Source organism: Notolabrus celidotus, chromosome 8, assembly GCF_009762535.1.
Source record: "Notolabrus celidotus isolate fNotCel1 chromosome 8, fNotCel1.pri, whole genome shotgun sequence".
NCBI classification, from domain to species: Eukaryota; Metazoa; Chordata; class Actinopteri; order Labriformes; family Labridae; genus Notolabrus; species Notolabrus celidotus.
Window position 1 is genome coordinate 25,300,283 of NC_048279.1, and position 18,647 is coordinate 25,318,929.

Consider the following 18,647-nt stretch of genomic DNA (forward strand, 5'->3'; position numbering starts at 1 on the left):
CATGAGATTAAGAATTGCATCGTAACCAAAATAATTGATTATCAATTGTTAATTAAAGAGAACATGACAGGATTCTTGGACACATCTTTTTGATTTATTAACATTGAATATGGCTGAAGCATATGAGATATTATATGTTTATGAATGTAGGACATAAGTGCTGTATTTTTTTGTGTTAGTGGCATCTCTACACATATTCTCAGTCTAAATTCATGTCTTAATATATGAAGAAGGTTTCCACTATAATACCTGACATATGCCTACCCTCTAACCACAGGCGTGTCAAGAGCTGTTATTTGGATCGCATGGGCCCCTTTCGGAGCAGATTGGCCACCCCAGTCATTGGCTATGTGCTTTATCAGAGAAGAGATGTATGTTAAAGACAACAATTTGGAATGTGTTGCAACAGACTGCTAGTAGTTTTCTCTGCATTCAGACCGAGCACATTTTTTTGGTTCAGACTTAAAATTGTGAAACAATACTCTGCTCATCTTTTTCATAAGAGAAGTGCAAGGAGAGGAATCAGTCAATCAATAAGTGCCAAGAAATCTATTTGCAATGTTAAACAATGTAAAGTATTTTAAATTGTTATTATTGGACACAAGTCTTCTTTTTTTAATTCAGCCTGCAAGATTAGAATGTGGCCCCTCTGTTGTGGTGCTTAAGAAATAGTATACACAGGAATACAATATCTGTATTAAACTTACGAGTTCATAGTGAAAGTAGATATGATTATTGGAGACAGTGTGTGTGCATGTGCAAAGACTTAATGTCACCTTTGCATGAGTCAGTGCCCAAGTTGGGCCACCCTGGTCAAATATCTGGACACACCCATGCTTTGAACAAGAAAGGAATACGGCATATTACCTGGAATATAGATATTTTTCATTGATATTTATTGATCAATTTGACACACTGTTACAACAAAACAATCAGCTTTTGTAATACTCTGACTTTTTGTAGTCTTGAAAATGACCAAAGTCAAATTTTAGTTGATTGTGAGGGTAATTAGTTACTGTTTTCCAGGTCATGTAAAATGTCTTGTTCTATATAAGCAGAAACGGGAGGTGAAAATAATCCCATGAAGGGATCAAGAAACCTGGTTGAGAAAGTCTTTTTAAAGACACAGTATGGAGGCACAGTCTCATCAAACTAGTGATTAGAGAGTATGACTCATTCTTTAAAGACAATCATTTTCCAGGTTTATATTTATATGTCTCCTCATCACCGAAACAGACATTATCTGATCCAGATAATAAATGTTCTTGTACACCAGTGTGGGCAAAATCTTAAACTGGGCACATTACCATTTAATGAGTCATAATTTTGTATTGTAGCAGACATTTACAATTAAGAAACCATTGCCTTAGTTTACAGTTTCATATTTTATGTTCAAATGTTTCAGCAAACAAGGCTTTATAAGGGCCAGGGTGCGAGTCTTTAGAATGAGTCCTCAGCAAGTGTGAGTTTGGGGACACTGTTTGGGCTTCAGCATCACTCACTCTGACTCTCTCTAATGTCTAATGGTGCACAATATCCCCACTGACAGGAGTAAAAGAGCTTCTTCTGTTGTCAACCAGGTAATAAACAACCAAAAACATGAAGCATGACTTTTTGTTAGGAAGGCAGTGACAGAGTGATTTGTTGACTGGTTGTAGAGTTTGTGTCCAGTGGTCTGATTGCTCCACAGACAGCAGAAAAGTGATGACTTCACCTTCATGTTGTGTTCAGATCAATTCTGACCACTGTTGAACTCTACACTGTCAAAAAAAGTTTTTTCATTCATTTCATCCCCAAGAGGAGTCATGACATCCTTCACATTCAAGAACTGAACATATAACTTGGACAACATTGAAAAATATTGCCTGCTAGCAAGTAAATCAACAGTTCTTACTGAAGACATTTATCTTACATCTAGTGACAGTCGCAGTCTTGCAACAGTTTCTTCCCATCACAAATTTCACTTCTCTATTTCAAGAAAAAACAACACCATAATGAAAATATTACATGTCATGGGAACAAACACAATATTGATTCCACCACAACATGACCAAACACATTACTGGAAGATTTTGGTCTATGAATAAGACTTCTCTCTCACTCACATGTCCTTCACTGACATGTGACCATGTGCAAGCAGCTTATAAAAATGAGGCATTTCATCTCTTTTTGGATCATTTCCCTGATTATACATAAGAATATTGAGCCTAGAGACACAGTGTTAGAGAGAGAGAGACTCTAAGATAGGAGAAAATACTGGGAAAGATTATGAACCTCGAGGTCAACCAATTTTGGAGAAAGATCACATGGCTCCTCTCTGTGTTGTGTTTTGTACACTTGGACAAATCCAAAACTGAGCTGGCTCTAGTGGAAAAGTATGACTCAACACAAAATGTTGAATGGCAATTTGTGTCAACATGGTTGTGACCTATTCTCTCCTCAAACAGTGCCGTCTTTAGAGCCAAACCACTTGCATAGAAAGAAAGAGAATATAGATAGGGCTCTATTGCAACACACATGACAACAAATGGCCACCTGTTGAAATGACACAAGAAAATCTACAGCCCAGTGCACCAAAAGAATTGTAAAATTCAGCGCCGTATGCAATGGATACAAAAATGAATTTTCAATTCACATGGAAGTTAACTCATGCCTAACTCATGTTAGCTCATAACTGAACACCCACAAACACATGCAACCAAACAACTCACCAACTGCAGGTTTGGTACAGAATGGAAGATGACAGCAGGCTGAGAACATTTTACAGCAGAACTTTGGAACAATGAACAAGTTAAACATGAAAACAGGCTAAATCCAAAATTTGAACACACAGTAAATCTTAGTTGAAAACATTTTCTTATCTTTAGCAATCAAATTATACTAGACTGATGACAGTCAGACAGAAGTCAAAATAGTTTTAAACCATTAACTCCAGAAAAGAAATTTCTCAAAGCCTGTATTGCAAATCTTGTTTGGGAGACTTGTCAGTGATAAGATCTAATTTCTTCTCCTGAATAGTTGCAGTTTAATTATAGTATGCAGGTTAACTGTACAAAATACCCCACAGTTAAATCACAGTTAAATATGAATGAATCAAATCTTGACATGAACCATATAGTAGAAAATGATTGATAGTCAATTGAATCAGGATCTGTATTTTTGTTCTCTTAACTTTCGTCCCCCAGTACTGGATATAATAATAATTTTATTAACAGTACAATAAGAGTGCATGCAATGAGTAACTCACACGCTTAATGACATTTTTTTCTTTAGCTTTAATTGTTCGTTACAGAACAGGTGTTACCAAGTGTAAGCACATACAGAAAGCAGTAATTATGATTTGAGATGAAAGGAATGTTCATCTTTAATGAACTGTCATACTAACTTTCACAGACTGAGAATTAAATATATGTTAAAAGTGGACTCATAGTAGTTCAGCCCAAGTTGTTGACGTACTTATTTTGCCTGATCACTTTGAAAAGGTCCATAAAAATCCAATTCCGGCAAACACTCCACTAAAACCTTGCTAAGCTTGTCAGTCCTTGTATTTCAGTTTCAGTTGTTATGTCTGAGTCCAGCTGCTTGCAAGCAGCTCCAACCATTTAATTGGGTCATTCAGCTTTCCATCTGTGCATTTTGGACTCATGTCACCCATGATTGGGTTGGGCCTGTTGGATCTTTTGCAAGAAATTGCAGCAGAGCAGTTCAGCGTTTTAGGAAAGAAAGAGCATGAGGACCAGAGCAGAAATCTATATTAACAGATCACCACAATAGAGCTAATATGGCAAACCATTATAATATTTAATTACCCAACTGTATCGATCAAAACCATGCAACAATGGTAGTTGATGCATCTGACTGGGATGCGGGGAGCGAGCAAAACTAAGACCAAAATTGGTAGATGTGTGTGTTTGTTACAAAAAGAAAAATACTGTAAACTATTATACTGTAATGGCTGTCATGGAATGATTTTGCAAAAACAAAATAAAAACAAACAAAAAAAACAATGGTAATTGATTCTCACCTGAAAAAGCAACACCAGGGACAACCTGATCGCAGACTTCATATGAAATCAATCGCTGGTAAGGAGCCCGGCACATTTCTCCTCCACCTGTTGACACTGAAGCAAAAAGTTAGCTTTTGTTAACATTCTAAATTGATCAACAGTGTGAAAAATAATGTTTCCAACATTGCAGTGGGGTCCTGCTCACCCTGTTGGAATTTTAATTTGCATAACCATCCAATAACAATACATTTCCCTTACTTATAGGTAAACTAGATACATTACAGATATCTATATTTCAATTCTTCTTACTCAAAATGAGCATTTCAGATTTTAACAACTTAATCAAAATGTATGTCCGTATGCAAAATACGATTTTTTCCCCCAACATTCTGTTCATAATGTAATTCTCAATATTGAAATAAGCACTAGTGATATTCAGAATTTATTTATTATGGATATCTACAACTAGCATTATAACTAGATATCTAACAATTTTGACAAGAAAAAGTTCAACTGCAACATCCACAAATGTAAATGAGTTTATCTGTGGTAAGTAAATTTGATTTGGAGTGGTAAACATTTATCCATCTTGAGATACAATTGTTACTGGTAATTATGTCATTCCAGAAACAGAGAAAACTCACAACATTATGAAGTGAATAACTCTGGTTATCTTGTATGGCACGTGTCAGTGGGTGGAATCCTTCAGGCAGCATGTGAACATTCACAGTTGTTGTGTTGGAAGCAGGAAAAATAGGCAAGTGATTTGAGCAACTTTGACAAGAACCAAACTATATTGGCCTGACAACTGGGTCAAAGAATCTCCAAAACTGCAGCGCTTGTGGGGTGTTCCTGGTCTGCAGTGGTCAGTACCTACCAAAAGTGGTCCATGGAAAGAATTGAGCCAAAATTCACTGTCTTGTGCACACAGTGGAGGCTGGCCTGTGTGGTCCGACCAAGCAGAAGATGTATTGAAGCTCAAACTGCTGAAAAAGTTATGGTTGGTTCTGATAGAAAGGTGTCATAGTGTATCACAGTTTGTTGTGTATGGGGCTGGAGGATCACAATAAATAGTTGTTGATGAGGTGAGGCCCAACCTCACAACTTCAAGGGCTTAAAGGGATCTGCTGCTAATGGCTTGGTGCTGGATACCAGTACACCTTCAGAGGTGTAGTGCAGTCCATGTCAGTCCATGGAATTTTGTAGACTCCCCATGGTCAGATGGTCATAATGATCTGAACCTGCATTTTACTGGTCAAAATGTCAAATGGTTATAGTGATGTCATTTTTCCTGAGAGACTCCACTAAGGAATGACTACTGTTGATTATAAGAATGTCATTGTGGATATCTGAAATGTTAATTTTGACAAGGAGGACAACAATAATGAATATCTGAAATTTATACCAAGTCATGATATTTGATTCAAAAATAGCTACTATTGAACTTATATTATTTAAGTATTTAAATACATTTCAAATCAAATTTTGACTGAGAGAAAAGACGTTTTAGACATTTTGTAATACAATTTCGGTCAATGTAAATGCTATAAAGAATATATTAATCATTCTTATGAGTAAGAGAAAAGTTTTGTCAAGGAGAACTGCTGTTTTGAATGTCTAAACTATAATTCCTGAGCGGAGTCTGCTCTGAATATCAAAACTACTTGCCATAGTCTACCATACATTACAAAATATCACAGATTTTTCATTTGTGATATGAACCGTGTCAAAAATGTTTCATTAATCGGGTCAAGAAACAACAACAACAACAACAACAAACAAAAATAGCATGCTGTAATGGAGCAATAGCTAATTCTGCAGCTCAGCGATAACATAATGTGCTGTTTGTTGCTAATCCAATGCTAATCTAATGCACCTATTATACCTAAAATGACCCTGGTAATTCTACTTTTTCTATGCTAGCATAAACTGGCAGCAACACACACTTTTAAGCCCTATGATTCAATTTATGCAGCTGCTCTGGATGTAGGGCATAACATTTTCCACGAGTCATTTGGCCATCCTGCCATGACTGGACATGGCCTTCAAAACAGCTTCAGATAAAAATAAAGTTTGAATTGTGTTTCCTTTTTAAATATGTTTCTGAATTCTTTCCCATGGATATCCGTAGTGTCCCCAACCACAGCTCTAAAAGTCTGAGACTGTTCCAGTATGCATCTAGAAGCCGATGTTAAACATAGTTGATTCCAAACACACTATGTTGTGATAGAAATTATCACTTTTAGGGACTGTACACGTTTGAGTCACGTAGTTATGTAAATCTTTAATTCTGCCAACTGTTCTCCATATTTACTATTCACATCCTATTGGGCACTTGTGCCAAAAGGTCCCAACTGAGCCTCCCAGCATGCTTTGCACTTGTTATGCGGAGCCATTCCCCTCCCATTACAGAAGTGCAAGACTCAAGGAGATATGAGGCTGTTGTCAGCAGCAATGGCAAAGAGCTCTGTGTTTAGACCTGAGAGATGAAAGAGAAATGACTTGTAAATTATTCATTGCCCCCCCACTGTACGACAAGGCAGCACCACAGTCTCCTCCAGTCTGGCAGAGCTTAAGACCAACTCAGAGTAAACTCCATTTAGTCTCTTTCACACTGCCAAACCTCAGTTAGCAATATTATTTTTAATATCTCTTATTATTTGCTTAGTAACACCAACTATATAAAAGCAGACAATGTTTTCTTCATGTTCAAAAGCGAACCTAAAGTACTCCACCACCCAACAGGTGCTAACATATTGTGCGCATGGAGCCAAAGTCTACATAAGTAGTAGGGATTGGCTGTTGGACATGAGGTATTGATGTCCCTCCTCTCCCACTAACCAAAACACACATGTACCTTGGGAATAAATTAACTTACAGTGTGACAGCTTCTAGAGCCAGTTGTAAGCAGACACTCACAGTTATGAAAGTGAAATGTCCCTTGTGTAATTGTTGTTTTTTACATTTCCTCTCACTGCTCTTCCCCAATACTGCTGATGCCGTGCACACAGTTTTGCAGGAGCAACATTTGTCAACAGAGCTCTCAATTATGGTGTTACAATTCACGTTTGGCATCAAATAAGTAAGTAAAACTTGACATCGCAGAAAATGAATATGAATCAGCATGATGAGAACTAATTATAATGACAGAACAATATATTTGTTCTCAAACATATTGCGCTGGTCACGTATTTTAGAGACAAGGCATGCCCAGAAGCGATCTGGCCTTTTGGGTTATGTGACCTGTGTCACTCCTACTGCTAACCAAAACGTGCTTTCAACTTACAGATAAGATATCAAAGGCACCTCAGGTTAGTACAGTCAAGAGCAGAACTTCATTATTATAGAAAGGTTCATTAATAAGTGTAAGTGACTGTGACTTTTTTCAGGGGTGCATTTCTGCCTTTATTGATAGGACAGCAGTAGAGAGATAGGAAATGTGGGCAGTGAAGACTGAGGCTGCCAAGTGTTGTGCCGGGAGTCAAACCAGAGACTGCTGCAATGAGGTCCACAGTCTCTATACATGGGGCTTAAACCCTTTCAACAGCATCACTTTTTATGTGTAGCTGTTTTCAGTGATTACATAGTCTGATATCCTCACAAACTCATTGCAAGAAAAGTTATTATTGCAGGCTCAATGAAAATGTTGTCCTTGCATTCTAATCAAATTAAAATGTCATCACATTCAAAAACCATAGAAAGACATTTGTATACCATATCTTCCCCCTGAAGGTTGGTTTACCTGTTACCATGGCAGCCAGTTACATGAACGTGCCACTGAAGGACCTCTTGAAAACATTGCTCATGTGACAACAGAGAGGAAAACACAAAGATGCGCCTGAAAGGAGCATGTCAATGTTATGCAAATTCAATAGAAACCCAGAGTTTGCCTCTGTGTAATTTATTTGCTGTGCAGCGCATCAGATGAAGTGGCAGCAGAGTCTGTGAACAATATCCTGTTGATGTCAGCCTGGAGAAGCATGAAGAACTTTGATTGACTTCTACCTGTGCTCTGCTAAGTGCTCAGAGTTTGCAATTTCACATGCTGACAACTGATAATGGGGAGTATTTGGTATGGATTGTAGAAATGACAATCAGATATGTGGCATAAATGTAGGATATTACATGTTGACATATCAGTAAAGGTAGTAATATTATATGAGCTTTCTTTCAACAAGTAAGAGTCAACATCCAAAGTGAAATAGCAGCTTTTGAAAATCTTTAAAGAAAGCTGTTATTTCACTGTCAAAAATAAACCTCTATCATTCATGCATCACCTTTACTAATAGTGTGCATGCATTAGGGCAAAAGGTCAAATCCATCTACCTGACCTTGTCCAGAAACCACTGCAAAAAACTACTCCTTTTCCTGGACCTCCCCCCCTTATCCCACAACCCCACTGAGGGCCCCACCCACTCCTGAACTGGAGCTTTTAAAGTTGTAAGAAAGTTCTGAAGCCTTCACTTACATTCACTGCTAAAAAAATCTAGAAAAAAATTTAGCAATTGCTCAAAGTTTAAAGATTTTTTTCTGGTAACTTCTGAAAATGTATTGTAAATTTGTGTCTGTTTGCATTCATACTTTCAGCCCATCCTGAAAATTTTGGGAACTTTTCAGGAATTTTGTTTATAAGTGAGTTCAGCACTGATGATCTCCTGCTACATGGGACACACATGAGAGGCAAGTCCAGCGAATAAGCAGGACCTGAATGTCCTCCAAAACATCAGGAAACTGTCAGGAGTTTGTGTGAAAGACTCTATTAATGATTGATTTGAAGCTTTAGCATTTTGCAGTGTTCTGCAGGACGATCAATGTTCAACAGGGAAAGCACTTGTGAGTTTTCCAGCTCTGGCAATCATAAAATTCACAAAAGTGTCACATGTTGCCGATTGTTCTCTTACTTTGACAGAGGTTCAGGTGGTTCATGAATGTACAGCGGGTTGTCCATTCATGAGAAGCTTGGCGGTTCCCCCATTCCTCAAGTCTGCACGTCAGTGTTTCTGCAGGGAAGACACAGAAACACAAACTTCTTACAAAAACTGAAGCCTCTGAAGTGTTTGAATAAATATTAAAATAGATACTTATAAGTGGGCAGGGAAATTTAAATGGAAGCCTCAGTTATTAAGGACAAGGGTTCAAGAATTCAAGGAGGTTTGTTATCATTCCAGAGCATTTGAGTACATGACAGGGAACGAAGGTATGTATTCAGGTGCCAGTTAATAAGAAAGTAATAATCTAGAATAAATCAATTCCAAAATAAACTAAAGACGCTGAACAAAAAAAATCTCTGTTAAAAAACCTTAACAATAACAACAAACTTCACATTATGTATAAATGTGGAGCAATGATATAATCATTGGAAATGACTAGTATCACATGTTGACAATGGCACTTCAAGAAAACTGACAGCAGCGAGATACAGCAGAAGGAGAAACTAACAATTAAGGACTTAAAAGTTGTAAGCAGGCTGATTTCAACCTTTAAAACATACAAATAGACTTCTACACGACAGTTTAAAGAATAAAAGAACCTTTGAAACCACATAACATCTGATTGGTCAATAGAGGTACTGATCTAAATGCAACAGACAGCCTTACTCAGCCCGGATGTAAACTGACTCCTGAAGCTTTTACCAGGTGTTCGTACCAAAGCACAGCCTAAAAACACAATTCATCAAACTTTGCCATGAGCAAACTTTTGTTAAAAAAGAACTGTAGGATGTTTTATGACAAACTGCAGAAACATACATTTCCCAGATGTTTAACATATGGCACACATCCTGATATGAAGCATTCAGAGCATGTCCTGAGGCTCATGGACATGCAAGGTGTGGATTTGTTTGTATATACCTAACCAAATTTCAAAAGTGTATAGCCATTGTAGAGACAACATACTGGATCAGTTGTTTTTGATATTGTTGGCAAACTTCTCATTAATGTGCTTTAATGCAGCACTCGGTGAACAGCCAGCCTTTTCAGCAATGACCTTCTGTGGCTCACTGTCCTTGTGGAGGGTGTTGATGGTCGTCTTCTGGACAACTGTCAGGTCAGCAGCCTTTCTCATGGTTGTGGTTATGTGTGCTGAACTAAAATGTGTTCATTCTGTTATTTACTCAAACTTAAAATGAAGAATTCAAATTTCCTGAGATAAGCCTTTGTCTTATAGTTATTTTTTACAGTGGGTCATAATTATCAAAATTAAAATAGGAAAACTGCTTGAAACATTTTACTTTAGGTGTAATGAATATGTTAATGTTTCACTTTCTTAAATAACTGACAGAAAATATTAAACTTTTTCATGTTATGTGCATGTAGATCAGCTGTCAGTCTTCCTGTCCTCTGAGTCTGACATAATTACTGCTGACATGCAGATTGATGCGTCATTTGGGGGGGGGGGGGGGGGGGGGGGGGGGGGGGGGGGGGGGGGGGGGAGACTTAGGGTGATATAAGGTAACAGAAGATAGCTGGGAGGCTTATCCCACTGGAATGTTCATGCTGTTGCTACTTTAAAGCCACAGTTAGGAACTTTGCTTGTATTGCTATTGGCGCCCCTGTGGAAAAAATGATACCCCTTATCTCTATGCTTATCTTTCCCTGTACATGTGTAAGTCGTGTTATTTGGCAAAACAATCTCATCCTGCTTAGTTCCAACACTCGATTGTATCACTCGTCATGAATGTTTGCCTTGCAGCGGTTACAGGCGTTAAAAATTACAGTAGAAAAACAGCCAGTCTTTTTGCTAATGGTCTTGTTTGCTTTTGTCATGGAGAGGCATCACTGCTCATTTTAGTCTGTATCTTAGATAGTCAAAAACTCAACACAGGGGGCAGCGTTGGCCTAGTGGTCTAAGCCATAAAATATGGACGTAGGATCCATGACGTCACCCATCTGTTTCTGTAGGGCTGTTTTGAGGCCAATCAGCAGCAGCAGCGATATTGCTGCTGTCGAGCGAGTGTGACGTAAAGAGGTGGGCTTTGAGCCTCCTAGCCAACAGCTACAGTGTTCCCGCCAAGCGTGCCAGATACGGCCCTGGTGGTGAGGCTTTCAGCAGTGTGACTGCCCCCTGGTGGCTGGCTGCAGTATAGGTAAAAAAATCTGTCTCCCCCATTCATTTGAATGGTGGAGCAGTCAAACTTTAAAAAATAAATACACGTCGTACGAATGTTTCTCACATCCGTATGCTGTAGTGATATGTAGTTAGTATTTGACTGTTTAGTGTCCAAGGCCTCTTTTTTCTGAAAAGTTTATTTTTCGTTAGTTATTAGAGTTTAAAAACAGGGTTTTACTTCTGGGTTTCCTTTGATTCACAGCCGCCGTAGAACAAAACTTCAAAGGGCACACAGCGTCTTGTGACGTTACGCTGTAGGGCGGAGCTTATTACAAAGGCTTCACAGGCTCTGGCTGCACAATGGCTGCGCCCAGGAGAGGGATTTTTTGGCTTCAGAACTGTACAACGGGAAGAGGCGGAGCAACGCTGTCCATTTTTATTTACAGTCTATGGTTCCCGCCTGTCAATAAAGTGAGCTGTGCCTCTCATTGGAAGACTCGTAATCTCATTATCTTTGAAAGTACCAAGTTAGAAAAAAATTCACCCCCCTACAGTGTGTGCCGATAGAGAAATGAGCTATCCAGACTACACTCGTCTTTTGTACCAGGCTGTAAACATGTTTATTTCTGCTGTAAATATTGTCTTTTTCCCATTCACGTGTATGTGACTTCCAGTTCTTCCGGAGCCAGCCTCAAGTGGATCCTTGATGAACTGCAGCTTTTAGCACTTCCGCATTGGACTCATATTTTTAGACCGGAGGTTGCTGCTTGGTCTAAGCGCACGCCCAATATACAGAGGCTACTACAGTCATTGTCGCAGGTGTCACAGGTCTGACTTCTGGCCCAGACCATTTGCTGCATGTCTACCTCCACTCTCTATTCTTCACAATTCTTATCTCTCTCCAGCTTTCTTATCCAATAAAGGCAAACAAAAGCTCAAAGGAGCTTTAAGCAACAGGATTCAAGTGACCAGATTCAAAAAGCAAAGTGCTAGGGAGTAGGAAAACCAAATCCTACCATGATCATGTCAAAGACTGACAAAATATCATAACCATAATAAACCTGACAGAACTTTCCAAGGATGAGTAAGCAAAAGGACAATCAGTTTTTTTTTCCAGCTCTGGGTTCAGGATGTTCAGTTTAAACAGGCTTAAGCGGATGGAAATTAACTTGCACAAACCATGCAGTAAACAACTTGCCTCTCTGACTGTAATCGGCCACACCACGAGGGAAACCCATTGTTCAGGCCGGGCAGCAAATGAATACAGTACAGGACATACTCTGCAGTTTCCTATAAAAGGGTGCAGACAGATATTATGCTGTAATTGCCTACAAGGGAGCCACATGAAGGCACAACACCGTGCAATGCTTGAGCTTAGCAGAACTTTGTAGGGGCTTAAAAAGTCTGGTAATTACTCATTTCTGTCTCGACATTCCCTACAGGTGACCATGACCTTAATCAAGATAACAACAGGCACACTTGCTTACTGCTCACCACTTCTCATAAGGTATCCATGTTAATTTTTATTATCCCTGTAGGTGGCTTAGACTTCTTTTACGCCCGTGATTTAGGTTGACTTCTACAACATGTCTGACCAGGCCCCCAATTTGAAATTCAATGTGAAGGGAGAGTTATGTTCCTGAAAATTGCTCTAGTCATACATTTCAGGAATCATTTTCTCAAGTCTCCTTAATTAGAAATCGTTCAATGCTCAGCACTGTTGCCCAAATCACCTTGTAATTAAAATGCTAATTCACTCAGGATGTAATTGTTGCAAGGAAACCTGGAATCCCCAAGATGACAGCAAAAATACATTAGCGGCAACATCCAATTCAGAAAGTGGAAGGGACTGAGTCCAAAATACAAGAGGAATTACATTTTTCATATATAGACTGCATCATGCAGAAAGTCACATTACAAGCACAGAGCATAGACTTCATTCCTTAAAACCCTCTTACATTCAGCACACAAACTGAGAGCGTTTATATCTACATTAGCCAATTAGCATCAACGCTTTTCTTTCCATTCTCTGTCATTTGCATGTGTTCACTTGGTATGCACACTGCGGCTCCACACAGCTCTTCATTCATTCAAACAGGGTGCCGATGTGTCCCCGACCACAGCAAAAAGCCCTCAAAAACACTTCCTGTCAAGAGACGAAGCTGGTTGTACAGTCAGAGCTGACATTTGAGTTAGAAGGAGTGGGACTGAAAACCTTAAGTAACAGGATGGAATTTGTGATAAGGTATACTACGCTGACACTTCACTAAATCTCTTTGAATCAGAGCTTTACATAGATACATTTAAACCAAAATGTGAGTTTACAGCTTTTATACTCAAAGTCATACCATGTGGTGGTCGGTTGGGTACATTTTTCAAAGATTTAAAGCAACAGATATTACCGTAATGTAAAATATATTTCATATTCAGATGTATAAAAGGAATGCCAACATAGAAATTACATATCATTATGTATGTAAGTGCTGTGTGCTGCTCAGTTACCTGTAGAAAAGTCAAGCATCCTGTAAATGAACATTCATCATGAAATCTTCAGGGAGATGACATAAGTTAGAAAATAAACATGCAGATCTGAACTGGAAGAACTGTAAAAGGAAGAGGATTGGTTGAGGACTGGCATGCTGTTATTCACAATATATTTACATGAAAATATTCAGTTTTTCTATCAGACTTGAGTTTGACCAATTTATAAGAAACTGGGGAAAATTGATTGAAAATGTATTGCTAATGATATATTGCCAATGACATTTAACTTCAAACAAAACATCTTGATGCACATTTCGTATATCCCCTTGGCTCACCTGTACAATGTTAGCTACTGTTGTGTATTCAGTCAGCTCCTCCTTTCATTCTTTAAAAAAAAGCTTATAGTTAAAAAAGAAAGAATGAACATTGTACAAAAGAATGTATAAGGTCTGATGGTTTTCACCATACTATCTCCATAGAAAGATAACTTTAAAAAGCAGGGACATTGTGGCATAAAGTAGATACAGGGCCTAGAAACAGATATAAGGATTCCAGCTGAACCTTTTTCCCACATTATAATTCCACAGGGCTTTCCTTGTGGGAAGAGAGGTTTAGGGAAGTTCCAAGGGTGGGATTTTGCTCTGAGGATCAGGATGACCTATGAGCATATTTGTTGTTTATGCCAGACAAATTCATCCATGTAAAATAATATATAGCCACACTGTTCCAGATGCTGAGGGTTGGGTTAATATCCTGGAAATGAAATACAGATTCAGTCATATTTTTGAATGTGAAGGTGTTGAACCGACTCTCAGTTCGGCTCTTCCAAATGCATATGAGGATAAATCATGTTTTCCAAAGGGAATTACAGATTAGACAGACAGCATGATGAAAGATATCATGTATTTCTCTTGAGCCACATTTAATCACAAGTGGCAACAAATATACAACAACAATAGACAGAATACAATAAAATCTTACAAGGATTTTCATGATCCCTGTCTTTTTGCACTGCATGACTTAGACTCTTAACTTTAATTGAAGTAACAAAGAATCATAGTAAAAGTTTTAATTTTTGAAGAATGTCTCATAATGAAATTATCTGGTTTTGCAATCATTTTTAGTTTGTCCAGCTTTACTGTTCATTAATTAATTGAATTTAATCGAGCAAATTAAATATGCAATGATTTTAACAACTGTTGTTCATTGAGGTCAATCAGAGTGATTGCTTCGCAAATGGGAATGTCTGTGCCGAACAATCCAAGGTCAGGTCGTAAAAAACACAAAGCCAATATCTATAACCAGGGCTGATGTAGCCCTGATGTCAGCACAAGACTGAAGGTGGTGCTTAAGCAGTGCGTGCCTTATTGAGGTTACGGTTAATAACGAGTCTGCTGCAAAGACTGCGTGTGGAGCAGCAACATTAAGTCAGTAGAAACAGGAACAGATGAACAGTGATGCCCTCGCTGTACCATCCATCAAACACGATATCATTTAAAATGCCAAATCGCAGGACACTCCCGCTGTTCAGAAGTATATGTAAAGTCAAATCTAGGAGGATGTGCCACTCTTCTGACCCTCGTTCTTCTCAGCAAATTAAGAAGCTGTCAGTCACTCGGAAGGTAGCTGTCGCCTCTACAGATGTCTTCAGTGCCATGACAGGCCCTCCTCTGTCACAAACAAAATTGAATGCTGCCAACTTTTTGACATGAAAAGCAGACAGTCAGTTAAGGGAGATCATTTTGGCCGGCCAAAAATAAAATACCTGCATGTTTAGCCCAAGAATGACTTGGGAGCATCCCACTGGGGTAAGCTGGTGACCAGGAGCAGCCGGGATAATACACAAATGGGGTCTTCTTAGGAACTAATTTAAGTGTGTATGTAATTGGGCAAACTTTTCCAAAGCTTAATCCACCTACACACATTTCTTCAGGCTCTGCCAAACATCCCTCTCAACCAATATAATGACAAGCTGACAAAGTTCTTGAAATGTCAAGCAAAAGCAGACATCACAGAGCGTCTCACCTCAAGAGTACTAATTACACTCCTCCTGCATAAGGAGGGTGTGCAATGAAATTCAGTGCTTTAAGCTACAGACAGCAAGCTTCTAGTCGGGGATGAAGCCACATATTCTGGAGGACTGTGAGGAAAGGCAGTGGAGGGTTTAACAAGGGCTAAATAATTTAGCTTGTTCACTCCAGCTTTAGGCTTAGCAGCAAGTGCTGCAGGGTCCCGTCTGCATCTCTGGGTCTCCTTAATATTGGGCTTGAGGGAAGCACAGTGAAGGTTTGAGGCTGCACTCCAAGGTGGAGCTATTACAAAAGGTTTTTCCAACTACAATTTCAAGGGAATAGGCCCAATTGACAACCCAGAGTAGAAGAATGTCTGTAATTCAAGTTTATAGCTTGTGAAAAAAAACCTTAAGGTACACAAATGTTGGTTTGATGACTTAAAAAGTACAAGTAGTTTAGAGGGTAACCTAGAAAAGTATCATAACAAGCCCAGAGCAGGTTTATCTTATACACGTGCAGAGACACATCACTTTCACACCTTAGACACTCATGCTGGCAAAAGTTCCCCTGGCCTTTTATACAAAGTAAAACAAATGTCTTCTTAGGATTAATTTGTCCTCATGTCAGCAGGAATTTCTTCTCTGTGTGCCAGTGTGTAGGTTAAGTAATTGCAGAATGCCACCCTCCGCCCCTGTTGTGTCAAATTCAACAGATTAGGCCTGATACTGTGGTCTATTTCTGGATCTTCAAACAGAGAAGCAGCGAACTCCACCTCTGCTGCTCCTCTGTGGAGGAGAGGCAGGCTGTGAGTTTTTACTGAGAGAGGAAGAGGGCAGCGCTGGGACAGGAAACACAAGCAGATTTCCCTGGTGGGTAGAACTATTAGTCTGTCATAGTTTTACAGAGGAAAAAACACAATGGAGGCCGCTGAGACACAGCTGAACTCCACACTGAAGATCCCACCGGCATGGTGTAATAATGTCAGTATTTACACCTGACAGCCATAAACACATAGCATCTAAATTTAGCTCAGCTGAAATATATACCAACTTGATTTTAGTAAGTATAATAGAGAAAAAAACTAATATGTGAACAATAATATGCAGAAAGTAAACTGGGTTAATGTAACCTATATAATGTGAGTGAATATGCAGATTGCAGGCTAAAGGCATTTTTTCAGCACCTTATTCATCTGTCACATTTGATATAAAGGGCAGCTAAAATGCAATACAATAAATACATAAATAATAAAATAGATTTTAACACCAATATTTTCAAGATTACACATAAAATCAGTGGAAGTTTATCTGATGATTTGCAGATAAACAGTGAAAGCTTAAATACTGAATGAATTTCACCCAAGACAAATTTAAACTTTACAATAAGACAATTGATGAAGTGCAAATTGCTAAATCAAACAGTCTAAGATGATAGTTAAACATGTTTTTGTTATTTAGACAGTGACAGTAGGATTAGATTCAATGTGTACAGAACAAGCTTTCAGTGTGTACAGTACAAACAGTAACCTCTGGTGTTGAAAGATAAAGTCAAAGCTGGAGTGCAGTTCCAATGTGTCCACTAGAGGCTGTCTCCAAAAGCCCAGGAAGCCCCATTAAGCCCCATGTTAAAATGCCCATCTTTATAGCTAAATTTAACATGTATACAGCCAGTTGCAAAATACAGTATATTTTATATATATTTATCAACATAGACAAAACTTCCTCATAGGAGCTTTAAATGGTTTTATCCAACACCTCAGATCCAAATATCATCAAAGACAACATCTCTTAATACAAGTAATGTTAGCAAATGAATGTGAACAGATTATATTCTTGATTTTTATTCAATGACTCACCTAAAGAAGAGATTTATGATTTACACAGTGGATTATTGACATATAGAAGCAACAACATGACCCAACTGTGGCCCAAACTCCATTATTTCCTCGTCAACTCCCCAACCCTTACATTTCATATCATCTCTGTCGGTTTCCTCCCACATTCACCACACTTCCTGCCTACATTTAGCACAGTTCTATGCCAGCCTATCTCTGCAAGGTCCAGTGGGACTCTATGTGTGTTGTTTTTTCAACAGACATCATTGCCCTGGCTATCTGATCTTATCCTACTGTGGGAGTGGGGGCTTACAGCACCTATCTGCAGTCATTTGCAGCTGCTCCATTTCAATTACACAGTGCTGATTGGCTTCAATACCATGCCGAGGTCCCAGTGGGTTTTTCCGGGCAAACAAAACAGTGTTACAGCACACTCTGACCCCGACTTTCTCATATTGGGTTGGATCTGACGAGGGAAAATTATGGCTCACTCTGAAAACATTACTGTATACTGTAGATAAGTTATTAATAGAGTAATGGATGCTTCCCTATCTCTTTCTGTGAAGATATAGGGTATGGTGCTCTGTGTTTAAAGAGGTAATCAGTCAACAAGGCACCCCATTTTACATTTCATTATGCTGGATGTCGGATATTTGCTTTTCTCATCTTGATCAAGAGAGAGAACGAGAGAAATTGAGAAAGAAAGAGAGAAAAGGGAGGGATATTTCACACCCGGAGGCCCGTGATGTAGTGTGTGCAATTATCAGTGATCACTGTCTCTCATTCCTGAGATCCTTTAATCAGGCCAGGGAAAGTGAACACACTGGATGGATCACGGATAACAATCTCTCCAGCAGAGTGTGGACACCACCAAAGCATGATTTTCTCATTTCCATGGGATACCGCATTAAGATGAAGTGCTTTCCTCTAGTTACCGACTAATTGTCTTGCGACGAGATGAAGAAAAAATCTGTCTTGATGCAGCGTGAGGAGGCGTTTGAAGAATGAGGACGGAGGAAAATGGACTCTCCTGTCTGTTTGCGGTTTTTCCAAGTCTCCCTCAAGGGCCAGATGTAAGACCACACACCTGAATTGTTTCATCTTAATTGCAGGTTCAGACTGTCAGCTGAAGTACCCAGATCTTATTTTGTTTAATTAGGAATAATTGCATAGAGCTAACACGTATCGTCAATTGTGCTGTTTATTTATCTGGAGGCTGGTATTTTACAAGGAGTAACAAAGAAGAATAAATATGATGCAAGTC

The 18,647-nt window shown here is 38.9% G+C and overlaps 1 protein-coding gene and 1 long non-coding RNA gene across 3 annotated transcripts in view; both read right to left on the reverse strand.

The window, feature by feature from the left end:
* diaph2 (diaphanous-related formin 2) overlaps positions 1–820 on the reverse strand; it is a 376,472-nt gene extending 375,652 nt beyond the window's left edge. The window contains exon 1 of the mRNA XM_034690901.1: positions 777–820. The gene's annotated coding sequence lies outside the window, so the exon portion shown is untranslated. The remainder of the gene's footprint in view (positions 1–776) is intronic.
* A 2,488-nt stretch (positions 821–3,308) lies between these two features.
* The window catches only part of LOC117816771, a 178,524-nt gene continuing 163,185 nt past the window's right edge, over positions 3,309–18,647 (reverse strand). For both annotated transcript variants that reach the window (XR_004632011.1, XR_004632010.1), the window contains 3 exons: positions 8,908–9,006; positions 4,025–4,120; positions 3,309–3,677 (listed from right to left, as the gene is read on the reverse strand). This is a non-coding gene — a long non-coding RNA (uncharacterized LOC117816771). The remainder of the gene's footprint in view (positions 3,678–4,024; positions 4,121–8,907; positions 9,007–18,647) is intronic.